The sequence below is a fragment of the Arvicola amphibius genome, chromosome 2 (assembly GCF_903992535.2).
Source record: "Arvicola amphibius chromosome 2, mArvAmp1.2, whole genome shotgun sequence".
Lineage (NCBI taxonomy): Eukaryota > Metazoa > Chordata > Mammalia > Rodentia > Cricetidae > Arvicola > Arvicola amphibius.
Window position 1 is genome coordinate 192,582,786 of NC_052048.2, and position 21,194 is coordinate 192,603,979.

The window sequence follows — 21,194 nt, forward strand, 5'->3', positions numbered from 1 at the left end:
GCTGTAAATTAAGATTAGGGTTTTTTCTTTGTTTGTTTCCTAACAAACTTGTAAGGTACATTAAACACATAGGTAATATTCCAAATATTTCTACTTGAATGACAAATTGGTACTCCTAAAAGCCCAAGTTATTTATCTCTTAAAGAGCATAGAGTGGGGCACCCTGCCTTTCTCTTCTGCCTCAACGGCTCTTGCTGTTTGTTGCTCTGCCCAAATTCTCATTGGAATTCAGAGCTGATATTATAATACTTTGATGACAAATTTACATATCACACACATTCTTCCTCAGTCTTAGCCAAGTGCAAGTCTGGAAAGCATGAGCACATTGCATCCACTCCCACCATGCAGTAGATATCCCTGAAGATGCACACTGAGCCCCTACGCAGGAGATGGTGACGGGGAAGAGGTAACATTCTTGTCCTCACTCCCTGTTTCGGACACCACTCTGTGATCCAGCCACTAAGTTACTGTCACCGCTGTCACCCTGGAAAACAGTTCTCTCATGAGCCTATATGCTCAGAATTGCAGAATTGAGTTACAATAGATGTAACTAACCAGTTAGTAAGTATCATCCTAGATTCAGTCATGTCTCATGAGAAGAGCACTTACTGCAAGTGTAGAGTCCTTCCCCACAGTTATTTGTGTTAGAGTATGTGGCAGACACTAGAGAACTGTATAAAATATCGATTCCCATATATGTTGTAAATTTGCAATCAGCATATTTCTAATAACTTGAATGGAACAAGACAATACAATTTTGGGCAGAATCCTTAAGTCTATCTTCTCATATTTCCCCCTCAGATACAAAGAGCAAAGCTGAATTTAGAAATGCATCAACAGAGTACATTGGTTCACAAAGTAAAGTGGGTCGTGGTATATTATACCAAATTTTCCTATTCTCCATGCCATAGAATCTTGCTCAAAGTAGTTCATGAATTTTGGCTGACAAATGTAGTTTCTGTACACTTGATGGTATCCATTTTCCACACCAAACCTGCATGATTTGTCAGACTGAGACAGACACTCCACGCACCTGAAAGGCAAATGCAAATATACTACATTGGTTTGTATTGAAAATGTCTTCTCCATCTCATCTCTATCTTGTCTCTGTTTCTTCCCTTCCCTTCGCTCTCTCTCTCTCTCTCTCTCTCTCTCTCTCTCTCTCTCTCTCTCTCTCTCTCTCTCTCTCTCTCTCTCTCTCTCTCTGTGTGTGTGTGTGTGTGTGTGTGTGTGTATAATATAATTATTGTCTTCTGCTTCTGGATGTCAGTCTCCATTTCAATGCTGCTATACAACACTGTGGCATCAGTATGATTGTAAGCAGCATGAACACATATTCCACGCATGCAGCCCCAACCCCTTATTGTTGCCTTAAAACCTAGACTTGTGCCTTCGCTTTGAAATGGAAAAAAAAATGTGTGTATTGGTCTCTGAGCATAGGCTAAAAATATTTTAATTCAATTAAAAATATATTTAATAAAATAAGGCTTGCCAAATACCCATGCACTTTTCAACCATAAAATATCTTCCACAAATACAAAAAAAATCATGATCATTTTAATTTGACTTTTCATTTTTGACAATATAAGCTGATTTTTTTTTCTGATAAAAGAATTGGATAGGAAATTAATTCATTAGAGCACTCTATTAAGCCGGCCTATTCAAGCCATCCATTTTTACCTCACTGGGGCAGTTTGTTAACTTTGGCTCTGTACCAAATTTTCAGACAATTTGTTTTCTCAGTAGTGTTTTCCTTTTAATTTCGTTGGGTCAGTTATTGTTTATGTTGCAGCATATTCCTATATTTTATTGGATATGAAATATAGTTTATTTTGTATTATTTGATAATTAGGTCAGTTTATATATAATGATTTAGAAAATAAAATAATTAAATACATAAATATTATGCATATATTAGATCCTGAATATAATAATTCCAGTCCTTATCTACTTGAAAGAATAGAATAAGTTCTGTTCCATTTTTCATATCCTGTTCCTAGAGTAATACTGTGTCAATGCATAACTTATTAAATAAATAGAAGGGAAGTAGGAAGGAGGGGAAAGGGAAAATAGTCCTTTAAACAGCATGGGAATTTCACAATTATAGCTGTAATAAAGTTCAGATCATGATGCAGTATTTTAAGCAGTAAATTATGTCTGTTATTAGAAGGCAAGGACTATTTTTGATGTCTGTAATTAACTTACCTCTCTGGAGAACAGAATTAAATATACATATTTATTATAGGCTGAAATTCTAATTAATAATATATGTTAGGTTTCTCTTAGTTCATCTGTATCCTTCCTCACTTTGTCCCCTCCTTTGTAAATCAACGAAGCCATAATTGGCCTGCATGTACTAGAACTCCAAGCTAGCAGCTCCGAGTGCACTCTTCCAGAAATTTATTAAACCAAAAGTATCACAGCTAAATCTTCTGCGGTGGCCAAAACCAGATAAGGACTGAATAAATCTGTTTCTTCTGGACAAGGATCCTATAAATTAAGGGGAAACGGGCAAGTGTTTGGACAACATGAAATTTAAGGGAAAGTCGTCTTTCAGACTCCACCAGTAAATCGCCTTTAAAGACCTACCTTGTGTTCAGTAAGTTAAAGTGTACCATTTTGCCAATAATTTATGGCAAATTAATTTGCTCTGACTCAATCAGCTAATAAAAGCAAACGAAGGAAGAGCGCCTGCCAACAGCGCGTCATACACCTATTGCATTCAGCAGCGGTTTATTTTTTTTTTTTAATAATTCTTCTCCTCAGAAAACGCATGTCAGGCATGGTTTGAGAAAATTGAGGCAACTGTAATGTGCACATGATACGTGGCTTTGTGGTGATGTCTTTATGATATGGCCATTCAGCAGGTGTGCACTTGCCATGTCTGTGCTGACTGCCGCGTGTCGCGCACGTCGGGATGACTTACAATATTGCGCTCAATGCTCAGTATGCCTCCATACTGAGGCAGAGGATCTTGCCTCCCTCAGGATCCCTACCATTTTATCTTTGTCACAATTTGAGTGAACGGCCCTTGTTAACACGTCTGTCTCCCCCTCGCTACCTAATTAGTTATCAAACTAGCAGCTGAAATAAATGTTTTCATTTTACATATTAAAGGAAAAGTCCTTTGTTTTAAGTAAATTCTGGTCTAAATCCCAGGATTTAGAAATGGGTTCCTGGACATCATGGATGGTGCGTGTTAGTAAAAATCTAATTGGCACCATAGTTTATGGTATTGACACGCTCAATGCCTTCATTGATTCAGTTTGTTTTCCCTCTGCTGAAAACGTGAGACCCTTAGCGATGGCAGAATGCTCATTGTTAATTTATTTTGCTTTCTATATTGCTCGTTAGTAAATTATTGTTTCAAAGGTAAAAATACATTTTCCCACCTGGGAAAAGTCATAAATTAGACACTAGACAATATGATTATTGATCATATTTATATTAAATGATAGTGCTCCATGCAGTAGTTCACATCACACAACTTAGTAAGTAGAGGAACGTGTTAATCTTTGCATCTTATATTCAACTGTCCTGATAAGACTAGACACTTGACTCTTCCTCAGTAGCAATTAATCCTCCACATAAAGCCATAGACTGTCAACCACAACATGTGTAACACATGACGTTTCGTATGCAGCACTGAATCTTGCTTTACGAAACTCTTTATGTTTGCATGAGTATGGAGAACAGTTCTTGAAGGGGGACGCTTCCGTAGTTTGGACTAATGCTTTACGGGAATGGAAAGTTACTTTACTCCATTTTCCTTGGTTTAATCTTGTGAAATTCTCAAGTTGCAACATCAGCATGTTGTCTTGAGCATTTTTTTTATATATATAAGATGGACTTTAGCTGAGCGAGAATGTCCACCAGTCTGTGGTGACATCTGGAGGGTTGTCGCCTGTACTGGGAGCTCACCTTATATCATTTAGGACAATGCCCTTGTCTTCGACTCCAAGTTTGACCTATACCTCTCTGGTTCTCATGAACCCCTTCTGTCTTCAGTGACTATAAAAGCTCATCTCTGTTGTATATTCTCCCTGTTGTCTTCCGCCATTGTCAACCAGCTCCCCGTTAAACATGGAGCCTGACTAGGGGGCTGATGCCATTTCTGTGACGTTTTCCTTCCTGATTCTGAAATCTTTGTCTTCTGTGTTCCGGATTGAGATTGTGTGCAGGAAGAGTTAAGCCCAGCTTTCTGGCCTGAGTCTTTCCCTAACACATGATCCTTCCTTGCCATCTTAGAGCAGACATTTGGCAGCACCCCTGTCACTGGAGACCCTCCATCTTGTGAAGAAAATGCTACTTATTTTAGGTGATGGAATCTTTTTATTCTAATTCAGAAAAAAAAAAAAAACTTGTGCTGAAACAGTAAGGTATCATATCCTCTCTTCTTTTTCTTCTACCAGATTAGTGATTAAAGACCATATTCTCTAGTTAGCACCTGTTGACTAGATGGATTCACACAGCACTGCTCTGTCTGTGCCACTGTTTTCGATGCTAGCTATAAATCTCACCTGGTAGTTCTGCTCAGCACACTTAAGATTTCCCAGGTTTTAGTGGATTTTAGTTGGCCATGTGGGTGCCAATTTGTTGAGGAGAGGCCACTTGTTGGCCAACTTCCTGGCTGTTTAGCCCCTAAATAATCACACAGAAAGTATATTATTTAAATCACTGCTTGGCCCATTAGCTCTAGCTTCTTACTGGCTAACTCTCACATATTAATTTAACCCATTTCCATTAGTCTGTGTATCTCCACGTGGCTGTGGCTTACCAGCTAAAGTTCTAGCATCTGTCTCCCGAGGGGCTACATGGTTTCTCTCTAACTCTGCCTCCTTTTTCTCAGCATTCTGATTAGTTTTCCCCACCTAGCTCTGTTCCCCTATAGCTCTGCTATAGGCCCAAAGAAGTTCTTTTATTAGCCAATGATATTCACAGCATACAGAGAGGAATCCCACATCAAAGCACACTTTCAGTCAGCCCTTCTCACAGTATTGAGTTTATAACTGCTACTTTCTGGTTATAATTTGCTCTTTCTAGAACTTCACTCTATTCAATATTTGGTAGATTTCACGTATTTTTTGTTAGAACAGCGGGAAGTGGGATAATAATGCTTCTACTTTTACTTTAAAGACCCCCGAGAGAAACTTAACCAGTTGCCTGCTGTATAAATAGTATTGAGAATGAAAAACATAAAGGAGACTTACCATTTCTCTTATGACCACACGTGCTCTCCACTTTCTCCACAACGACAGAGATAATGCTTAGTCCTCCCACGGTTATCTACCAAAAGAATCTTCAGAATAATTCCATAATAAATTAGAACCTAAAGATTTTCTTTTAAAATCAAGCTTTTTCAAAATTAGGAGGCCAAGGGCACTGAGGGTAGTAACCATTGAAAGCTGAACGTTTCCTTTGGAGGAAATCTGTGTTCAATGTAAGAGTCTGGCACCAATTCTTATGAAATTGATCCTATAGAAACACATATTTGCAAAACAGAATATTCTCAAAAGTTTTTTTTAACAAACCTGCCTTAAGTGGTATTAGTTACTATTTTTATTTTATCTGAAAACTAAGCATCTGCAACATCTACCCATTAAACATTTATATACTTTAATCAGTATCCTCTCTATGTCCATCCTCTGGAGAATACTCACTCTCAAAGACTACGGCATCCATTTTCTTTAACAGCATAAAATATTTTTTAATTTTCTTCAAGAATTTGTGATTAATATCACAAGTTGTTTTAGTTCTTAAAGGTTAATTTTTCTCCGTGAAGTTTCACAGTATGAAGGTAGATGGAATCTTTCTGTTGTTTGCATAATATGGGTTTTCCATATTTACCTACATTGGTAATAGTAGTTTATTTCTGAGGGAGAGAGAGAGAGAGAGAGAGAGAGACTGGCCTGGCAGAGGCTTTTGGAACATCTAACATGGCCACACTTAATCAAAGAAAGTCACACCTTCTAATTTTTCTCAAATAGTTCCCCAAATTGGGGACCAAGCATGCAAATATATAATTCTATGGGGGCATTCTCATTCAGATTATCACATTCCCAAATGAAATGATCAAAGAAAACAAAGACCAGAATAAGGGAGCAAAATTTCATGAGAAGCAGTAGATAAGGCAGAAGGGTCATGAAACTTTCATGCTGCTTAGTCATGCTCAGCATCTTTTAATACAATGATGGAATTTCATTAGTTTGTTTTATCTGAAACTTACATTTAAAATATTTCTGCCTGTTCATGTTTATTCATGATTTCTGTTATAACTGAATATAGTCAAAATTAATTGTTGGACATCCATTGAGAAACTTGCACTATGGGTAGCCAATTTTGATCAGGTTTTATGATTTTAGAAAGGACTATGTGTCCTCTAATTGTTAAACATTTAATTTAAATATTTAGATCTCAGAATGAGGTCACGTGTGTGACTATAGAATCAGCCAAACTGGTTTTTATTCAGCTGCACAGTGTACATGTTAGAGACTTGCAATCCTTCGGCAACACATAGCTTTGGTACTTCAAAGCCAACATTTCCCCTTGAATTTATTTAAAAATCTACCTTATGTCTTTGTCAAGAGGCACATGTTTGGGGAAAATAGCTACATAACTGTTGGAAGGAATTCCAAGTACAAGTTTCATCTTTATATTCACAGAAAAATGAGAATTAGTTAAATGAAAATTAAGTTTGCCTGCTCCTGTTTCCTTGCCCTGTGGCTGTTCTTTAGTGTCACAGCAGGGCACAGTTTTGGAACTGTTGTGTCACCAGATGGCGACAGGAGCTAGACTGTGTCTAGAAAGAGAGATTCTAACCGGATCTAAGTACAAAAATTACCCACAAAATGGCTGTAAGGCCAGTCCCAGTGTGATCCGTTGCATAATTACAGGACACACCATTAAATACACAGAATACAGAATAGGAAGATGGCCTTGGGCCAACAGTGACTTGTCTGCACAGTAAAAAAAGGCCAAGTAAAGTCCACCACAGAAGAGTTCTCCTGCCCTTGTGCTACCCATTCACAAGAAAGAAACAAAGGTCGTAGATTTCTCAGTGATGGTGGCTTTCTTAGCTTCTGGAAACAAGTCTCATGACCTGACAGTGATTTCTAAAGGAAACACTATTTTATTTAAGAAGAAGACAGAAGGAAAGGGTCTTCCAGATGTTACTGCTGTGGTGGAGACATTGTGAGCACTTGGCTTTTTATGCTGTGGTCCTACGTCTCTGGGTAGTTATTCTCACAGGATTGTACAAAAAGGTGAAAAAGTCTCCCTGTGCTCCCATTAGTAAGACATCTATTCTGAGAATTTACCACATATCTTATTTTGTGCCCCATTATTTGAGATTCCACTGTGTGCATTAGGCTTTAACTCCATGTCCAAGGCTGAACAGAGCAGACTGGCCATTCCGTAAGGCAATTGTCTGCTGCCTCAGAGCAGAGGACATGCCACAATAAACAAGGTATCCATAGATATATAGATACCTAGAGATATCCTAGATATATAGTTGGTTTTGTTTTGGATATTTTACTGTGTGTGTGTGTGTGTGTGTGTGTGTGTGTGTGTGTGTGTGTGTGTGTAGATCAAAGGGCAACTAGTGAGAGTTAGTTTTATTTCTTTCCATGTGGGTCCCAGGGATTGAACTTGTTATGGTCTGAGAGAAGCCCCCAAAGAAGACAAACAGCCACATATGCAATAACAACAATATTAATTCCAAAATGTCACAAGCACCTTTTAAGTGGAGTTAAGCAAATTCCAAAGAGGAGGGATTAATCTGGGGCTGATTGGTAGAGGAATGATTTGTATAGGGACACATTGGTGGAAGGTCTAGTGGTTAGGGATCTTCAAGCAGCAGTGTGGGGAAAGCTATCTTTAGCTATCAGGAGACTGGGAGGGGTGCCTACTGAGGCAGCAAAGGGGCATTGTGGGCTTGCTGAGCAAGTAGAAAAGCACATGGGGTGCCTGCTGAGCTCAACAGAAGGCTATGGTTTTTCTGAGGACTGTCTGTTTAGCTCTGTCCCATTTTAGTGAATGGAAACTAAGGTTTAGATTTCTGTCAGATTAATAGGAGAGCCTGGTCTGCCCCGACTCAATTTTCTCAAACTCAGGTTGTCAGGCTCAATGACACATGCTTTACCCACTGAACTATTTCCCCCAGTGGAATGATTGAGGAATTTTCTGCCCTTAAGTACAAACAGTGGCTAGTTTAGAAACCTACTTTTTTCTTAATACCACTTTTTATTTAATTGTACTTGTGTCTATTCTTTGATACAGCAATGAAGTTCCATTCTACAGGTCTTCTGTAAAGATGACTGAATATTACTGTGTTTTCTTCCCAGGCCTCTACCTCTATTCCATGCCTGGAAGGGGAAGAAGGAATCTATACTTAAGTTCAGGAACAGCTCTGATTATCTTGGGACCTCAGAGAGTTCCTTTCTACTCACACAATCTGCATTGAAATTAAGAAAACTGCATTCTCATTGCAAGGTTCTCCTTAAGAGATAAGCCCCTAGCTGATTGCCAGCCTGGTCTTTCTGAGGTGTCTTTCAGATGTATCTGTGTTGACTTTCTTTTGTTGCTACAACACCCATCTGCAAAAATCTGGCACCTCTCAACTCATTCAACTAATCAAAAACAATTATTCATCATTTACTATATATGGGTACCAAAATGACTATTTCTGTAAAAGGAGACTGTGCTTTCATTTCCAGCCACTCAGACCTGAGTAATCACACAAATCTATATTAATTACAGCACTGTTTGGCCAGTGGCTCAGGCTTTTTCCTGGCTGGCTCTTACATCTTAAATAAACCCATTTCTATTATTTTATATTTTACAAAGATGCTTGTTTATTACCTCACACCTTGCTTCTTGGATGGCTACATAGCATTTCTAACTCTGCCTTCTTTCTCCCTTCATTCAGCTTATTTTCCCTGCCATAGGCCAAAGCAATTTCTTTATTAACAAATGGTAATAAAATATATTTACAATATACAAAAGGAAATCCCACATCATCTCTCCTTTTCTGCCTAAAGAAAAGGAAAGTTTTAACTTTAATATAGTAAAATTACATATTACAAAATAGGTATTAAGCAAGTATTACAATTACAATATTTAGTCTATTTGTATCTGACAAAATTAAAGTATCTTATCATCTATTTTATCTTTGTGAGTCTGAGTCTAAAGTTTAATATCTTATTTATCATTTATCATAACTAAGGAAAACTATAATTATAACTGTCTAGTTTTCAACTCTATGAAAGTCCCCAGAAGGATATAAAATTACCTAAGTCAGCAGGAAGTTCACTGTAAGCAACTTCCAAAATTCTAGAATTGACCAAGGCCTCTCACTGCCCGGACGACTAGTTACGCACAGTCCTTCTGTAACATTAGGGCATCTATCTTCAGGCTACAAGCCCGTAGTATCTGGCAGTCTTTTCCATGAATCATGAAATTTGAAAGATTGTTTCACCTATATTGGCAATTTGTCCATGAAGCAGGAACCCTGAAGGACTGCCTCACCTTCTTTTGACAAGTTCAGCAAACATTTTTCTGTGGGTCCCACATGTCTCATTTATACATCATACAATCAAGCAGGCCAGGCAAGAACAATTTCTTGCCCAAATGGTTATCAAACTTCTTAAGGAGTCTCTTCAATACCCATCATCTTCTTGAAGTAATTGGTGCTGCCAGAAGCAGACATGTATCACTGTCAAGAAAACTCTAAGTTCTTAAAACCTTTCGAATTCCATATATATAGAAAACCTAACTAACATGATTACAAGTTTAACTGTTATAAATGACTATTTATATATTAATCTGTAATTTTAAATTATTCTTAAACAAGAATAGAAATATACATATAACAAAATCGACCTTAAATTTGTATCAATAAATCAAAGTCCATACCAATGTAAAGTATTAATTTCTATATCATATTACCCCTTTCTTTTTTTTTTTTGAAAGAGATTGACTGTGACTGTTAACCATTTATAATCAGCCCCCTGTAAATGAAAACAAACATATATAAGCAATCATTTTGGGAATTTTGGTGCTGTTTTCTCTAAACTGCTTCCCGCTGTTTATTGGACTAAGTATTTTTAGGATTTATGGAGACCTTTCGAGGGGTATTGTTCCAATAAACCACATTAGCCTGAAATGAATCCACAGGATCTCATCTTCTATGGAAGCAAAAGCAGAACATCTTTTCCAAAGTAATAGATCCTTAAACTCAAATTTTAAGGTCAAGATACCTTTAAAATAAATTTGTTGGTTTAGCTTAGTAACCCCAAGAATCAAATGTTTTACAACAGTTAACTCATAAACAGTCAAAACTACAAAGAAAATAAAATAATACATAAGCTAGACTCTGTGTATATTCCACCTTTACATGACTTACTTTTTACTCTATTTTTTGCTTATTTTTTAGTGTTTTATTATCTTTACTCCTTTAAATCTATGACTGTCTGTACTCTTTTATATTACTTTTACTGTCTCTTTAAAGACTTTGTTTTATTTTTAAAAACTATTTCTTTTTATAACTGTCTATACCCATTTTCTTTTTTATTTCTTACACCGACACACATTTTTAAAAAAAAAAAAAAAAACACATTGTGACCCATGTAGGTATTTATTTCTGTCTGGATCTCTCTTTATTGCATATCTGTAATCCTTTTTTGATCACTGTTAAGTTGTTAAGCAGGCATGGCTAGGACCAGAGCAGCCACTTTGGCAATTATTTCCACCCTGCTCGGCTTTCCAACATGGTAGAGGTCTATTCACCACCAGTTCTTGGAGCCATGTTTACCACCCCAACTCGAGGTAGAAGTTGGCCTATGCCACCACCAAGTAACTTGCAGCATGCTGCCCATGCAGGACCTCCTGGAAGAGCCAGAGCCATTTGTGCCACCAGCACAAACTAGGAAGCTGGCTCTTAAAGGAGCAACACAGCTTTTGCTGCTAAAGCTGAGTCAGGAAGCCTTCACTTAAAGGAGCCATGGCTCGGCTCTCCATGGGCAAGCAGAGCCTATCTGAAAATAGGTAGTTACCAAGAAGCTCCAACTGACTCCCATTTTTTGTGGGGCTGGAAGTCCTTTGTTTTAAAGCTTCCTTAGGCTTTATGTGGATAATCTTGCCATCATTTGGGCACCAATTGTAAAAGGAATCCGCGCTTTCATTTCCTGCCACTCAGACCCGAATAATCACACAAAAACTGTATCAATTACAACATTGTTTGCCCAATGGGTCAGGTGTTTTCCTGGCTATCTATTACATCATAAATTGACCCATTTCTATTATTTTATATTTCAGTACGTAGCTCATGGTTTGCTACCTCGCATCTTGTTTCTTGGGTGGTTACACAGTGTCTGCCTGACTCCTCCTTCTTTCTCCCTGCATTCAGTTTAGTTTTCCCACCTAGCTATATTCTTACCTGCCATAGGCAAAGCAGCTTCTTTATTAACCAATGATAATAAAACATATTCACAGTATACACAGGGGAATCCCACACTGTAATTCCACAGTTATGATGTCCTCACTAAAATTAAAACCATTAGATAAAAATACAGCACTTACTTTCAGAGACCCCAGAAAGAGTACTAAGGAAGGCTAATTTGTTGTAGTTGGATTATACATAGGAAGTGGATTCTTGTAGGAAGTCTGAGATTATAGTCCATGTAAAATAAAAAATCTGAGAGACTTCTAATGCTTTGTAACCAATTTCTTGAATGTGTTGATGCATGTGTGTATTTTAATTGCTGTCATTGTTTTTAATTTAGGTTTTTTTCTCTCTCTCTATCTCTCTATCTCTATCTCTATCTATATCTATATATATTCATAGTTAGGGGTAACTATTAACCTATATTTCTTTATTATCCCAAATATCTTTCAGGGACTACAACTTAACATTGCATAATTAAACAAAATGTATAGGTATGAGCTGCATAGGCATGGTATCTTAAGCAAAAATGGAAACATATGTACAGTATAAAATTAACCTTAAATTTGTATCAATGTGCAAAATATTTAAAAATTACCCACCCACCTCTTGGAAATGGCACCATGCTTTCTAGACTATTTCCTACTGATATGTGGTACTGTCATCTTTAGGGAACTCTGAGAAAACATGATGGCCAATTCCCAGGTAATCCAGCTGTTGTCTAGTCTTGGTGTGATGAGATGATGCAAGGCTATTAAGACTTGGCTAGAGTAGTCTACTAGGCTTGATCATCATAAATAACTTTCTTGAAATTGTCCTGAGCATTTTGTAATTCAGAACTGATTTCTGAATAGTATTTGTCAATTTAGTGACATTATCAAAATCCAGGTAGGATTGTCACTGTGGGGCTCTATCATCTTTTGAAGACTTCAGAGGTTTCTGTTAGGAATATTCATTGTTCACTGTGAGAAATTTAACACATTAAATGTCATATGCAGCAAATATTGGGGTGGTTAAAGGCCCATAATCTATTAAATACATCCAGAATACACAGGTTTGATTTCTAAATACCTGCTTCAGATTCAAGTATGAAATCATGTACAAGAAGCTGCATGAAGCCTGAGATTACAATTAGTTAGTACTCTAAGACACTTAATACCAAAATAGAAAGCTTAAATTTTGAGATAGTATATATATCTTAAGAAAAGTATTAAGAAGTCAAAATGAATCTAAGGGATATGAGATTAGTAGAGTATAATAGTTTCTAGATTTTGGTTTTCTTCTGTCCTCTACCATGTGACTCTTCTGGTATAAGACAAAGATTTTTGGTTTTTTTAACAAATATACTTGGGTTTAGAGAGAAGTAGAGAGCCATGTTTCCATTCCAAAGGTAGTTTTAGTTTTCAGTTTAATTGGAAATACATAAAGACCACCTTTCTAACATGTCTGTAGAGAACACCAAAAACAGACATTTTGAAAGATTTATGGAACTTTACCCTATTGGAAGTATACTATATAATTAGGCGAAATTACTCCTTTTCTTAGTATATTTTTTTTTCTGGATAATTCTCCCTTCTTCAGATGCTTCATTTGTTCAAAGGCCTTTAGATTCCTTAATGTTTTCATTCTCCTGGAACGACAAAAACAAAATCCTACCCTTATGTTAATTTTAGGGAGTTTTCTTTTTTTTTTTTTCTTGCCAGATTGAATTGCATGTTTTTGAGGAACTATTAGTTCTCATACTCAAGAGGACTTTCATGTTCAAATTGAGTATTTATCAATGTCAATGTATCCTTTTCTTCTCTAATGGAAACAAAAGTAAAACCTCATTGCAACTTAACACATATCATGGTCTCCATTCCGAGGTCAACACATTTTTAAAGTTTACAGGCTGATGATGTTCAAAATTTTTCTTCAATTATTCAGTGTTTATCTGCAGTTGTTGTTCCCTTATCATTAAATTAAAAAAATTTAAAGTTAGTAAAACATTGTGCAACTTATCTCTAGAAGGCATTATTACCTCTTTCTGTTTATTAACTCTATCTTGTAAAGTTTGATTAGTTCCAAAGCCATTTATTTTTAGTTTAAACTTTAGTCTTTATTCTCTATGAAAATTTGCCAAACTGTTTGCTTTATGGCTTCTCCTCAAATATTTGTTCTATCTTCTAAAACTGTTCTATCATCCAAAGCAATATGGTTTTTCATAGTAGGCAGTAAGTCCTTTAATTGCTCTGTGGAGAAGTTTTCACCATGGTGACAGGGAATGATTGAACCAAATTTGACATGGCAGCCTGAGAGAGCCCTTCAAAGGTGTTCCCAATGGAAAAGGATTACCTTGTCTGTCCCTTGTTGATATGCATTCTTTAGTCCAATGTTGGTTTGACTGTACTTTCTATATACTCCAGAAGGCTGGGGACTTCTGTCTGGATTACTTTTAGAAGAAAAAAAAATATTGTTTCTAGGCCTTCCCCACTGCCCTTTTTAGACAACCTTGTTTACTACAATTAAAACATCTGACATTTTGATATTTTTTTTAGAACTGAATATTACTTAGAGGAGAGAGAGAGAGTAGGGAAAGAAGGAGAAGAGAAGAAGAAGAGAAAAAAGACAGAGAGAGGGAAAAGCGGGGAGACACGGGTCTATTTTGATTTTTTTTTCAAGTTTTTGGAAATAACCTGTCCTATGCAAATACTATCATGAATATGAGATTCAATATTGACTATATTTTGGATCCATTCATCTAGGGCTGCTGAACTTGCCCTTAAAAGGCTGATTACCCTTTTACATCGTGATTTTCATTTTCAAAAGACAATGATTCAATTGGTATTTGTCTAGCTTCTGAATTTAATATCATTCCAATTACAGTTCAAGTCAATCTTTGTTAAAAAAAAAGTCAGTGAAGGCTCTTGGGTCTCATATAATTTTCATAAATGACTCAGTTCTCTTTCTGGCTTCTATAACTCTGTCCCAAGCATTTAAAGCTGCTGTACAGCATAGAACCAAAGGGTGTTCAGCATATATAAACTGTCTTTGAACATCAACATAATCACCCTCATCAAGGAAATGACGTTGAGAAATTCTAATATCGCTAGCCATACTTCATATTTTGATGACCCTAAACTCATATTTCCAAGTCCTCCATTGTAACTGAGGACCAGCTTCCAATACTGCTGTAACTAAAACTTCCCAGTCTTGCAGAAAAACTGTTACTAGTTGCTCATGAGTTAAACAATTGCCTCATAAAATGTGAATGCATACCCTATGAAACTATCACTTCCTTAAATCTTCTTATATCTAACATTTTGACAGGATTCCAGTAAGCTCTTCCATAGCCTTTGGAGATATCGTTGACTTGGTATCGTTGTCCTGTATGGTGACTTAATAAATTAATGTGGATTATCTGATAAACTTGGTCTGTTCCTCTTCAATTTTATAATGTAATGGTGATGTAGGTTCTGCTCTAAATTTCTCTGTGTTTGAATATTTTTATTATATGTATTAGTAAGTTTTTCCAAGGCTTGTAACTTATCAGTAAAAATTTTATTTTCAGCAATGAGTATTTCTAATTTTTGCATTTTACCAGTCATTTTTATTATATTCATTAGTAAACATTTCTAGAGTTTTTATTTTAATAGTAAAAATTTTATGATTTTCCTTAGTAATTATTTGTAAGGCTTGCATATTATCAGTGATAACCTTTTCTAAGTTTTTTCCTATGAATAGTAAGATTTTTGTAGATCTGTATCTTATCAATCAATTCCTCATACTTAGCATAGCTATCAAACAAATTTTAAAGCTAAAATATGAATTGCCAAATGAAAATAATTATGAGCAACATTTTATCGATCCTAGCTATGCTATTTATCTCCTCATTTTATCTTTTCTATTTGCATCACATTCAAAGTAGCAGTAAACAGGACTCTATTTCCCTGCATTGTGATATTTCCAGTTTTTAACATTGGAAAGATCTTAAGATTGTCCTTTCCTACTTTCCTTTTTGTTTTACTTTTTTATTTTTTTGTAATTAATTAATTAATTTACTATCCTATTTCACTGTTTAAAAATTCCCAAGTGTCTTATTCACTGATGTTGATGTTTGGAGGACTACATTGTGTGAAGATATTCAGGTATATTGACTATGTTTAACCAGAAGGTGGAGCAGTGTGGCACCAAGGTAGGTCAGGCTCAGCATGGTGAGCTAATGTGCAAAGTAGGCAGACTGGATTCTAAACTTTTAATCCCAGCACACAGGAGGCAGAGAGAGGCAGATCTCTGTGAGTTCAAGGCCAGCCTTGATGGAGGATTCCCATTGGCTAATAAAGAAACTGCCTGGCCCATTTGATAGACGGCCCCTAAGGTGGGTGGAGTAGACAGAACAGGAAGAGGAAGTGAGGTAGAAGGATCAGTAAGATGCCACGCCTCTCCTAAATTAGGCAGACTGCCGTGCCTCTCCTCAGAGAGAAGCCAGACACAATGAAGCTCCAGCCCAAGATGGACGTATGCTAGAATCTAAACGGTAAGGCACCACTTCATGGTGCTACACAGATTATTAGATATGGGTTAGTCAAGATGTGAGTAAGAGGCTGAAACTAAGGGCCAGGCAGTGTTTAAAAGAATACAGTTTCTGTGTAATTATTTTGGATAAAGCTAGCCGGTGGCCGAGAGCAGGGCGGTGGGAAACCGCCCGCAGCCCCTCACTACAGAATGGCGCCCACGTGGATAATTGAATCCACAGAAAGCCTGAGAAAGCTTGGGAAAGAATAGAGTAAAGCATGTTTTCTTGGTAGCAGCTATTTCTCAGGTTTGGCTTTGCTTGCTAGAGGTAAGAAAGCACTCTCATCTAAGAGAGGCTTCCTGACTCAGCTTTAGCTGCAAAATCTTGTAGCTCTTTTAAGAGGTCCTGCCACGAAACACTTAAAAGGTGTTGATGGAAAGCTGAATGCATGTTTTTCGGTTTTTAGCTGTAGCAAGAAAAAAGTTGTGCTGTTTTAAAATGCTGGCTTTCTGGGCCGTCCTGCCAGGGCAAACTCCGACTCTTTCAAGCAGGCGGTCTTGACTATGGAACTTTTGATTGTTGTTTAATACTGTTGTAGCTTGCTTGCTGGCAGGGACCTTGAACCGCCACAGAGTTGTGGTGATAAACATGGCTACATCCAGTACCTCTGCCATGAGGCTGGAAAGCTAAGGAATGGGCTGGATCTAGCTGGCAAAGCCGCAGCTTGAATCCTACCCATATTGCTCAGTAATTTAAAGGCTCATATGGTCAGAAAAAGAGAGATAGAGTAAAGAGAGATTCAAAAAAAAGAAAACCTCTAAATGATTTACACTGTGCTAAAAATATATGCATGATAAAGGTTAAAGTTCTTAAAAGTAAAAAAGAAAAAAGGAAGTAGCTAGGGAGTGGTGGCAGACACCTTTAATCCCAACACTTGGGAGGCAGAGGTAGATTGACCTCTGACTTCAAGGTGTGGTAGCACACACCTTTAATCCCAGTGCCTGGGAGGCAGAGACAGAGATCTCTGTGAGTTCAAGGTATTGTAGCACACACCTTTAATCCCAGCACTGGGGTGGCTGAGGCAGACTATCTCTGTGAGTTCAAGGACAGCCTGGTCTAAAGAGTTATTCCAGGACAAAGATATACAGAGAACCTGTCTCAAAAAATAAAAGTAAAAATAAACGAAATAGAGGTTAAACTAAAGTCACACAAAGATGGAAAATACACAGAAAATCTTGATACTGTATGCTATTATTCTCTCTTTGAATTGTTTGAATGCTGAGGAAGAAGCAACAGCTGCTAAAAGATATTTGTTTACAAATGCTGCTGAACTAATCCAACATAGATATTTTGAATATACCTTGACTTCAGAATTTGGATCTAAGGATATGATACTTTGGAAAAGAGATTCTTCTTTTGTTTTTACAGAAAATGGGACCCTAGGGATTGCATCTATCCCAATATGGTATGATAGACCACGCCCTCCTGAAAGGTTGCAACAAATACCCTCAAAAAATCACTTGCATCCAACTGATGACTGAGATGAACCTGGCACACAGTTACACCATGAAGATCTGATTAACAGCGCCCCCATTCAGCAGGAAGCAGTTTGGAGAGAAATAACTGCGCCCATGTTCCCAAATATTGTTTATAAATGGTTTTTTACATTTAAAGGGGGATATGATATAGATATGAATAATTTGCATTGGTATGGATTTTAAGGTCAATTTTGTTATATGTATATGTATTTCTAATCTTGATTAAGGTATTGTGATTGTGTAGTTCATTTTAAGAATATAATGTATAATTAGGAAATATAGGTTGCTAATGGATAATCATTGATAATAGTAAAGCTTATAGTCATGTTAGTTAGATTTTCTAGATATATAGAGATATATTTAAGTTAAAAAGGCATTCTTCATATCTTTCAAAGACTACAGAATATTGCATTTTAAATGTTTTAATAAGTTAGGACTGTTCATGACAATGAGACATGTCAGCTCCTGGCAGCACCAATCTACTTCAAGAGGAAGATGGACATCAAAGAGGCTCCTTATGGAGTTTGATAGCCATTTGGGCAAGAAACTGCTCTTGCCTGGACTGTTGTAGAAACTGGACACAAAGAACCCAACGAGAGAGGACTGCTGAACTTGCCTAAATGTGAGATGATTCTTTGGGGTTCCTAATTCAAGAAAGAGTCTGCGAGACATTCTGAAGGACACAGCAGATAGTGACTGAACTACCTTTGAAATTTCCTGATCATGGAAATGTCTGCTGGAAACTATGGGCCTGTAGGCTGAAGATGGATGCCCCAAGAGTACAAAAGAACTTTGGGTGACTGTCCAGGCAGTGAGATGTCTCTGTCATTTCTAGAGTTTTGGAAGTAGCTTACTTCTTGTTCACCTAGGTAATATTGTGTCCTTCTGGAGTCTCTGATGGAGTTGAAGAATAGATAGATAGTTATAGTTGTTTTCCTTTGTTATGATAAAAGATAAAGTAGATATAAATATTGTAACTGTAATTCTTACTTGATAACTGTTTTGTTATATGTAATTTTACTATGTTAAAGTTAAAGCCTTTCTTTTTTTAAACAGAAAAAGGGGAAATGATGGAGGATTCCCATTGGCTAATAAAGAAACTGCCTGGCCCATTTGATAGACGGCCCCTAAGGTGGGTGGAGTAGACAGAACAGGAAGAGGAAGTGAGGTAGAAGGATCAGTAAGATGCCACGCCTCTCCTAAGTTAGGCAGACTGCCGTGCCTCTCCTCAGAGAGAAGCCAGACACAATGAAGCTCCAGCCCAAGATGGACGTATGCTAGAATCTAAACGGTAAGGCACCACTTCATGGTGCTACACAGATTATTAGATATGGGTTAATCAAGATGTGAGTAAGAGGCTGAAAATAATGGGCCAGGCAGTGTTTAAAAGAATACAATTTGTGTGTTGTTATTTCGGGTAAAGCTAGCCGGTGGCCGAGAGCAGGGCGGTGGGAAACCGCCCGCAGCCCCTCACTACACAGCCTGGTCTACAAAGTGAGTTCTAGGACAGTCAGAGCTGTAATACAGAGACACCCCATCTTACCCTTATCTTCAAAAACAAAAACAGAAACAAAAACAAAACCAACCACCACCACAACAAAACAGACTAGATTCTGGTCAGGTGCCTGTGCCACCTGAGCAGAATTGGCTTGGGAGGCTAGTGGCCCACTAGGAATTTATGCCTGAGAAGGCAGCAATTGAAAATAAAAACCCGAAAGCAGGCAAGCAGGCTAAGATCAGGATGGGGAAAAGGGGAGAAGGGTGGGGAAGTTGCAGCTGCAGTAGGCATGCATGACAGAATCACGCCACACAGTGAACACCAGACATAGCGATTTCTTTTACTATTTATGTATAAAACACAGAGACAAGTAAGATAAGAAACCAAGGCAGTGGCGGCCTACACCTTTAATCCCAGCACTTGGGAGTCAGAGGCAGGTGGATCTCTGTAAATTCTAGGCCAGCTCTGGTCTACAGAGTGAGTTCCAGGATAGGTTCCAAAGCAACACAGAGAAAGAAATCCTGTCTCAAAAAACAAAACAAGCAAACAGACAAACAAAAAGAACCCGAGACAATCACCATAGCTGCACCATACCCACCACTTCCAGGCTCTGAAACAGTGGTGCAACCATCCTGCCCTGTCTCCCGTTCTCTGGGGACCATTCTTTATCTAGTACAGGGAAAGTCCAAGATTCATCCTGAGAATCTGAATGTAAACTCTGCCTCTTGAACCAATGTCTGAGTCTAACTGGACATCGGGACACAGCTTAGATATGATTCTCATAATCTTTGGTGAGTAAGCATGGCTGTATTTCTGAAATTTTGTGACAACAGATAACATTAGTCTTAGGGACTATGGTTACCTACCCAAAGTTCAGGTCCGTCTCAGTTTCACCTGTCTCCTGGGGTGATACTGCAGCAACCTTGGCCCCCTAGACGTCAGCTCTTCCATTCTGTAAAGCTTCCTTCCTATTAACGCATACCCTATAAATTAACCAACTCTGACTATGTGACAAGAAGCTGCTCTCTTCTATATAACCAGCTGTTTTATCATAATTCAGAGAGTCCATGGCCCACCTGGGCTCTACTCAATTTGCATGTTTTTGTTGGTCACTCTGCCCCCCAGATATGGTGCTGTTTGATTCTGGCCAAATGCCTTTCATTTTTCCTAGACAGTTCTAGTTGTAGAATTGGTGTGGGAAAGATGTTTTTTTTTTGTGTGTGTGTGTGTGTGTTGATTTTTATTGAGCTCAACATTTTTCTCTGCTCCCCTCCCTGCCTCTACCCTCCACTTCAACCCTCTGCCAAGGTCCCCATGTTCCCAATTTACTCAGGAGATCTTGTCTTTTTCTACTACCCATGTAGATTAATTCTATGTATATCTCTTTTAGGGTCCTCCTTGTTGTCTAAGTTCTCTGGGATTATGATTTGTGGGGAAGGTGGATAAGGAAAATGTGGTACAGTTATACAATAAAGTAGTACAAAGCAGAAAAAAATAGTGACATCTTGAATTTTGTAGGCAAATGGATGGAGCTAGAAAACACCATTTAGAGTGAGGTAACCCAGACCCAGAAAGGCAATTATCACATGTACTCACTCATAAGATTTTTAAATATAAAGCAAGGTAAAGATGGCTTTATATGAATTCTTACTTGCTAAATTATGGATTACTTTCAAGACATTCTATTTTCTGAGCAAGTGCTGGGACATAGGCAGGTTGTCATATCCACCCAGTAACTAAATGAATAATGTAGGTCCTAACTCAAGCCCTCATGCTTCTAATCAAAGCACTTTCTCCTCTGAGCCATCTCTCCAGGTCTGATTTATTTATTTTTTGATTGCTATCTGTTAGACCATATGCACAATAGATGCATGGCAATCCCTAGTTATTGGTACACTTTATGTGGCTGAGAAGAATCACTGAATGTAATCTTTATTAATGCTCGCTTGAATGGAATAAAACAAAAATTGTATCTGCACATGAGTTTGATTTGGGTAAAAGAATTCTTTTATAAGAGGTTAAAGGTATATTGAGCTGGGCTTTTAATTTTATCTGTGTGCGTATGTAACTGAGTGTATCTATGTGTGCCATGTGCATGCAATAGCCTGCAGATGTTAGGAGAGGGTACAGGAGTATTCAGAACTAGAGTTAGGGGTGTTTCTGAGCTACCATGTGGCTGCTGTGAGTAACTCACCTGGAACGGAAACCAGGTTGTCAACAAGA

General features: G+C 37.7%; 1 protein-coding gene across 1 annotated transcript in view; it reads left to right on the forward strand.

Annotated features, from left to right (window-relative positions):
- Cntnap2 (contactin associated protein 2) overlaps positions 1–21,194 on the forward strand; it is a 1,482,107-nt gene that overhangs the window by 501,949 nt on the left and 958,964 nt on the right. The window lies entirely within an intron of this gene.